This window comes from Camelus dromedarius, chromosome 31 (genome assembly GCF_036321535.1).
Source record: "Camelus dromedarius isolate mCamDro1 chromosome 31, mCamDro1.pat, whole genome shotgun sequence".
Classification (NCBI taxonomy): domain Eukaryota; kingdom Metazoa; phylum Chordata; class Mammalia; order Artiodactyla; family Camelidae; genus Camelus; species Camelus dromedarius.
The window spans coordinates 24,033,451-24,040,515 of record NC_087466.1 but is presented as its reverse complement, the minus strand read 5'-3'; the positions used below and the strand labels follow the sequence as shown (position 1 = coordinate 24,040,515).

At 58.2% G+C, this 7,065-nt stretch overlaps 1 long non-coding RNA gene across 1 annotated transcript; it reads left to right on the top strand.

The window, feature by feature from the left end:
* The first annotated feature begins 1,933 nt into the window (after positions 1 to 1,933).
* LOC135319777 (uncharacterized) lies at positions 1,934 to 6,707 on the top strand. Its single transcript, XR_010378646.1, has 3 exons — positions 1,934 to 2,097; positions 6,207 to 6,302; positions 6,620 to 6,707. It is a non-coding gene; the product is annotated as an uncharacterized LOC135319777 (long non-coding RNA).
* Positions 6,708 to 7,065: the final 358 nt, after the last annotated feature.

Sequence of the window (7,065 nt, the reverse complement as noted above, 5' to 3'; positions counted from 1 at the left end):
TCTCCTCAGGCAAAGGAAATAATAGCAAAAATAAGCAAATAGGACCTAATTAAGCTCGAAAGCTTTAGCACAGCAAAGGAAACTGTCAACAAAACGGAAACACAACCTCCTGAGTGGGAAAAGAATATTTGCAAGTGATGTGGCTGATAAGGGGTTAATATCCAAAATATATAAAAAGCTCATCCAACTCAATGTGAGAAGAACAAACACCCCAACTGAAACATGGGCAGAAGATCTGAATAGATATTTTCCCAAAGAAGACACACAGATGGCCAACAGGCACGTGGGAAGAAGCTCGACATCGTTAGTCATCAGAGAAATGCAAATCAAAACTACCATGAGACATCACCTCACACCTGTCGGATTGGCCATCGTCAAAAAGAACACAGATAACTAATATTGGCGAGTGTGTGGAGAAAAGGGAGCCCTCGCACACTGTTGGTGGAAATGTAAATTAGGTGCAGCCACTGTGGAGAACAGCATGGCACTTCCTCAGAAAAGCAAAAATAGAACTAACGTAGGATCCAGCCATCCCACTCCTGGCTGAATAGCCAAAGAAAATGAAAACACTGATTTGAAAAGATACATCCACCTCAATGTTCATAGCAGCGTTATTTACAATGGCCAAGATAGGGAAGCAACCTAAGTGTCCATCCACAGATGAAAGGATGAAGATGTTGTGGTATATGTATGTACAATGGAATACTACTCAGCCATAAACAAGAACGATAATTTTTCCATTTGCAACAACATGGGTGGACCTGGAGGTATTCTGTGTGGGGGAATAAGTCAGGAAAGAAAGACAGACGCTGCATGTTATCACTTAGATGTGGGATCTAAAAAAGACAACAAAAGAACGAGCAACAAAGCAGCCTCACAGACTCAGAGAACAAACTAAGGGTTACGGTGGGAGGGGGGAGGGGGAGGGACCAGACAGGGGAAGGGGAGTAAGAGGACAAACTACAAGACAGCAAATAAAAATAAGCTGCAAGTTCACAGCACAGGGAATATAACCAATACTTTATAACTTTAAGTGGAGTAGAATCTGTGAACATTTTGAATCACTGTGTTGGACAGAATATTCTCCTTGGGGCCCTCCAGCTCCTCGGCTCATTCCCACCTAGTGCCCTTTGCGACGGGGACCGGTCCTCAGCTCTCCTGTGACTCCTCCTCCTGACTTGGGCATCAGTCTGCTCCCGGCCAGGAGGCAGAAATCGCATGGGGATTTAAGCAGCGGAAACTTAATATAAAGAATGACCAAAACTGGATGAAGGAGCAACTACAGGTGTAAGAACACCCTCGTGTCCCTCCGTGGCGGGGGAGATGGCCAAGGCAGGGCCCGTTGTGGCTGGGCTCAGGCCCCCCTCGGAGGGAGTGTAGGCGCAGCTCCCTGGGTGGCAGAGAAGCTCCCTGTTTCGCTCAGGCCAGAGGGTCCCCAGTCCCTGGGCCATCAGGAAGCCCCCCGACCAGGGTCCCAAGTGTGGGGCACAGAGAGGGGGGCTGTGGCTGCAGGAGGAGCCTGGCCAGAGGGTCCTAGTTAAGAGGCTCAAATGAAGAACACATCGACTACCTCGAAACTTAGGATTTCTATGGGACTCAAGACAGCTAAGGCCGACCCGCAGACTTGGGGAGAGCATTCACACCGCACAGAGCAACGGATCCACGGGCAGAACACGCGCCACCTGCACAGAGGGATATGAAGCGGACGAACGGCCTGCAGTAATTCAGGCAAAGGACAGAAACACAAGTTCACGGGAGAGAAATGACGAGTGGCCAGATAAACACGGAAAATGCCCAGCTCAGTAGGAAGGAGGGAAAAGCAAGTTTAAACAAGATCTCCTTTCTCATCTACTTGGCAAACACGAGCACGGCTGGCAACAGCGAGTGTGAGCGGAGAGGAGCGGAGCAGGACTCCGACGTGCTGCTGGGGAGAACGTGCGTTTGCGTGGCTCTTCGCGGCCAGGCAACCGGGCGCGTCCCGGGGACAGAGCCCGGCCCGCCCTGCGCTCCTCCGCGTCTCAGGTCCACCTGGAGAGACGCTCGATGCGCACGCGGGACGCGAGAACCAGGACACGCGCTGCAACGCTCACTGAGACGGTCAGAGCTGGGGGGAGGAAGTGAGGCCTGCAGCGGAGATTTGCTTAAATGGAGAGAAGTCTGGCAGTTACGGCTCACCCGGCCAGGCCTTGGAAGCTCGGGGGTGGGGGTTCTGGGGTGACCCCTTTGCTGCAAAACGGTGTATAGTGTGGTTGGGGTTGGTGGGCACACAGATGCCTCCCACCAGGCTGTGGCGAGGCCGGTCACGGCACTGCACGTCCTGCAAGGTGGCAACCGCAGGGTGGACGTGGACTCTCAGGGAAGTGTCACCCGTCCTTCCCTGGCTCGGCTGGAGCAGCCCGGTGGGCAGCACCCCGACGTGTCGGTGTTTGCCCAGCGCCGACGCCTGCAGAATGGGGTGTATGGGGCTGTCTTATCCTTCATGGGGATTAGCTGATGTTTGACCTCAGGGACGAGTCAGGGGACGTGGGCCGGAGGCCATGGCGATGCGGCTCCTGGGTCCCCGATGAGAAAGTGTCCTGCCCACGGGGGCTGCAGCCCAGTCACCACGGTCCCCCCGCTCATATCGCCTGCACGCTGAGGACACGCATCCCTGCCCCGGAAGCCACAGGGGTCCCCTCCCCTTGGCTGGAGTCTCGGTGTCTCCTCATGCCACCCCCGGGCCCCACACACACTCCCCTCTGAAGTTGGAGACAAAGAGACCCTTGGTGGGGATTCTTAGGTTCCCGTCCCTGAACGCAGTTGAACGTCTAAGGAGCAGGCTTGGCGATGCACCAGGTATGTTGATGTCGCAGGAGAAATTACCCCCCTGCTCAGCCAGCTCTTTGCCTCCATTGCCCGCGTCAGATCAAGGCTGGGCAAACAGAGCAGGCGCCAGGCGTCCCAGGGACGGTCCTGGGGGAGAACCCACCACAAGAAATGCTGCGCCAACTGACAGAGGAGCCAGGAAGGCCCGTCCTCAGAGGCCCGTCAGGAGGCTCTGCAGAGAGGATCCTGGGCTGAATGGAGCCTCCATGGCCCTGAGCAGGTGCCCCACAGGGAAAGACACGGGGCGACTGAGCCCCACGCTTTGCTCCTCAGCCTGGGTCTCCGCATTCCCAACAGCTCGTCATAAACGCAGACTCCCAGGCTCCTCCCTCCACTTCTGCCCCTCCAGTGGGTCGGAGCCTCCAGTGGGATCAGGCACGTGGCTGCAAAGACTGCAGTTCCCAGCCTCCCGTGCAGCCTCGGGGACCTCGTGACCAATGGACTTGAGTTCTGACCAGCGCACGGTGAGCCGAGACCAGGAGAGCAACTTCTGGGTCTGACAGGACGGAGGGGACCCCTCGTCTCCCATTTATCCCACCCACTGGCTGAGTGCGGCCTGGTCAGCTTCAGTCAGCTGCTTCCAGGAGGACCCGAGGGAAAAGGGAACTTGTGCGCTTAGGAGAAATTTAACCTCTTTTTCATGTGGTCATCGCTTAGCGCCCAGTGGCTGAGCTTCTTCAGCTGTGAAATAGGGATGCTGGTGACGACGGTGGTGTTGATGCTGGTGATGAGGGTCACGAAGAAGATGGTGATGCTGATCTTGTGAGAGTCAGTGCGGTGGTGATTATGTTCATGACGATGATGATGAAGGTGAAGGTGACGATGGTGGTGATGGTGATGAAGGTGATGGGGATCTTGTGAGCATCAGCCGAGCGATGGCAGAGATGCAGGTGACGATGACGGCGGTGGTGATGGTGGTGATGACGGCGGTGCCTCCTTCCAGGGAGAGGAGGGTGTGGGGAGGTGAGGGCAGGGCTGGGCGCAGCCCCAGGCTCGCGGCAGATCGCAGTAAACCGTGCCTGCGGCTACTAGTGTCATCACTATTGAGCTCTCCTGTTCTTGCTGAGGTACAGGCGCCCCCCTCCTGTCCTGAGCCCCTCATTACAAGGCAGGAAGTGAGTTCCCCTTTAGAAACCCTCCCTTCCCAGCTTGCCCTCAGCGGGAGTCCCCTGCAGAGGCATAAATGTCCCCCAGACAAGGAGGGGACACAGGTGGGCCCCCCAGACCTGTACCAAGGGCCCACCCTGCCCAGCGCCCTGAACGTCTCACTGACATAGCACAGCCTGCCTCCTGCATCAGCACGGTGACCAGTGGCGCTCCCACCGGAGTGGCTCAGGGGACTCGGGAACGGACAGCGGAGGACAGGCGCCGGGTCACTTTGCTGACGAAGCTGGGGTGCCCCCTCCCGGGACTTTCCAGGGGAGGCCCTGGCGCGGCCGCAGCGAGGAGGTGGGGCGGGGGTCCCGGGCTGCTGTCTACACTCCAAAGCAGGGCAGCATGGACCGGGAGGCGGGAAACGTGCCAGATCTGCCGCGCGCAGTGCCTGGCTGACCAGTGGGTCGGGACGTCTGTGCTCGTGTTTCATTGAGGTTTTCCATCCTTTTCTGTGAACGCCTGTTCCTACAACTGCCCACTCTCCTGTCGGGTTTTCTCTGCTGACTGCTGACTTGGGAAGCCCCTTACATGTTCCAGACACCAAACCTTTGTCTACTGGGCGCGAGGCTAACGCCCTCCCCCGCCTGCCCTCTGCCTCCTCCTCGCGTGCGCTGGTCGGCGTGTTCGCTCACTTCTGCAGTTGGTCGCGGGGCTCTCGGAAATGAGTTTTCTCACCCAAATCTGCACCCTGCTCTCTCCAGCGACCGGCGGAGATTTCTCCACTAAGCTGAATTCAGGGCAAGGCTTAGTAACAGCAGAGACCCTTCAGGAGAAAGAAGGCCTAAATACAGAAAATCCCCTGGCAGAGTTTCTGTTCCGACACATCCCCCTCGCCGCCCCCGAGACAGAGTCAAGCTGGAGGCGCTCAGAAGGAGGCTGACTTTGCCCGGAGGCTGGGAGGGGTCTGCCCCGCTGGGGTCACTGGGGCCCTTCCCAGTGAGGAGGAACGGCTGGAGCTCGGGGAAATCTTGGAAGGACCCTCAGGCACACAGGCTCTGGGAAGGCCAGAGGGGGCATTTGGAGGGAGCCCCGCAGACCCCGGCTGCCTTCTGGGCAGTGGCCTCCCTGCTCTGGGCTGCCCTCCGCTGAGCCCCTGCCGCTGGGCTCCGGGTCTGGGGGTGCGGCCCCTGGACACGTGTGGATCCTGGAGGGGCTCAGCGCTCGGGTTGCTCCTGGGGAATCCAGGCGGCAGCAGCCTTTCCCCTCCCGCCTGGGCCACTGTCTCTGTGGGATGAAGAGAGCTCTTCTCTAAAGCCCGAGATGGAGGGTGAAGGCGGAGCGTGTCCCGGGCTGGGAGCAGGCCCCCTCCCCCACGTGCCCACCGCGAGCCCTGGCTGAGCAGCTGTGACTGGGCTCCCTGTGGGCTGGGGGAGGAGGGGAGGGCCAGGGCCCCGGAGTCCACGCAGAGCAGGGAGCTGGTGGCCTCCTAGTGCGTGTGGGTGTCCCCTGAGGGCTGCTCTCGCCCTGAGGGTCCCTGTGCCCCCGAGCGCTCCGGTTCCACACCCGGGGACCCCCTGCCTCCACCTGCCCCGGGCCGCCCCCCGCAGGCCCCCTCCAGGGGAGCCGCCGACAAGATGTGTGCCTTTCCGCTGACTTCCCACCCGAGTTAGATGTTCACGTCTACATTTAAACCGTTGTTGTAAATATAAAAACGAGCGGTAAAACTTACGCCAACAACTTGAAATTTTAATTTTATTCACATAGAACAATAAAATAAAATAAATGGCAAATACAAGCGCCCACGGCACGCCTGGAGACACCAAGGGAGAGGGAGGAGCTCATATTTCAGTGCCGTTCACAGCACTTTTCCCTGATTTTGGAACAAGGGGCCCTGAATTTCCTTTTGTGCTGCCCCACAAATCACTCGACCTGAGACGCCCTGTGGGGTGTGTCCTGTCCCCAGGCTCACCCTCACCCCCAGGCCTGCGCTGGGCTCTCAGGCGGGGGTCAGCCAGTCCATGCTTGAACAGTGTCCTGGACACCCCACTTCTCCGAGGCCCCCTCTGCTGGCGCTGGGGGTGGGGGAAGGAGGCCCGTCCAGGCTGCTGGGGAGGAGCTCTGCTGTTTGGGGCAGGTGAGACCCCAGGGAGGCCGAGGGGCTGAGGGTGGATTGCTGGGGGTGTCTTGGGGGCCCCTCCAGCCGCCACTCCTCACACTGAGGTCTCTGTGGGGTCCCGGGACTGCAGGTTCCTGGATGTCAGGCGGTTCCTGCAGGAGGTTGAGGAGGCCCTTGGGGGCCCTTGGAGCCAAGGGCAGTGCTGAGCCCAGGGCCGTGGACACAGGTGAGCAGAGAAGCTGGCAGCCTCCACCCCAGGGTTCGGGCTGTCCTGTCCCAGGATGGACACTCAGGGACATCATTTGGGGATAATCACCCAAAGGTATTCTCAGGAGGGGGGCCCTCCCAAGTTCCTGCCAATCCCGCACTTTAAAAAAAGCAAATTCATGAATTAAAACATTTTGACAAGCATAGGAGTAATGTACATGGTGCCCGATGAGTTAGAAAAGAAACTGGAAAAACGCACGCCTTATTTCCTTCTGTGTCAGGAAAATGAATGTGCTGCTCAGGGTCATAAATTTTAGAACGGGATTTTTATCATAGAAATGCCAGCTTCAGAAACGTTCTCTGGCCCCACCGCTGGGACACGACATCACAGCCTCCTCCATCTGGGAGAAAGTCCACGCAGCCCCCGGAGACGCCTTCACCCGTGGAGTCGTGTGCCCGGTGGCCCCAGTGCTGGGACGGATTGAGTTTAAGAGGTTTCCTGGAATCCTACAATTCATAGACAAGCTCGTTCATCGGGGGGAGCCGGAGGAGAAATGGTAGGAAAACTGGGGGTGCTGATAGGTGACAGAGGGGCTCACACTGCAGGTAAGCCATCCTAGGAGAGTCAGGAAGGCGGGGCTGCCCCGGTGTCCCTGCTCTGAGTCCTTCCCACCCCCACGTGCATCCTAGGCCTCCCTGCACCCTCCCAGGGCCCCCACATCAGTTCTGGGGTCCTCCTAAGAGCCAGAAAGGCTCACACTCAGGACCTGTGTTAGTCAGGG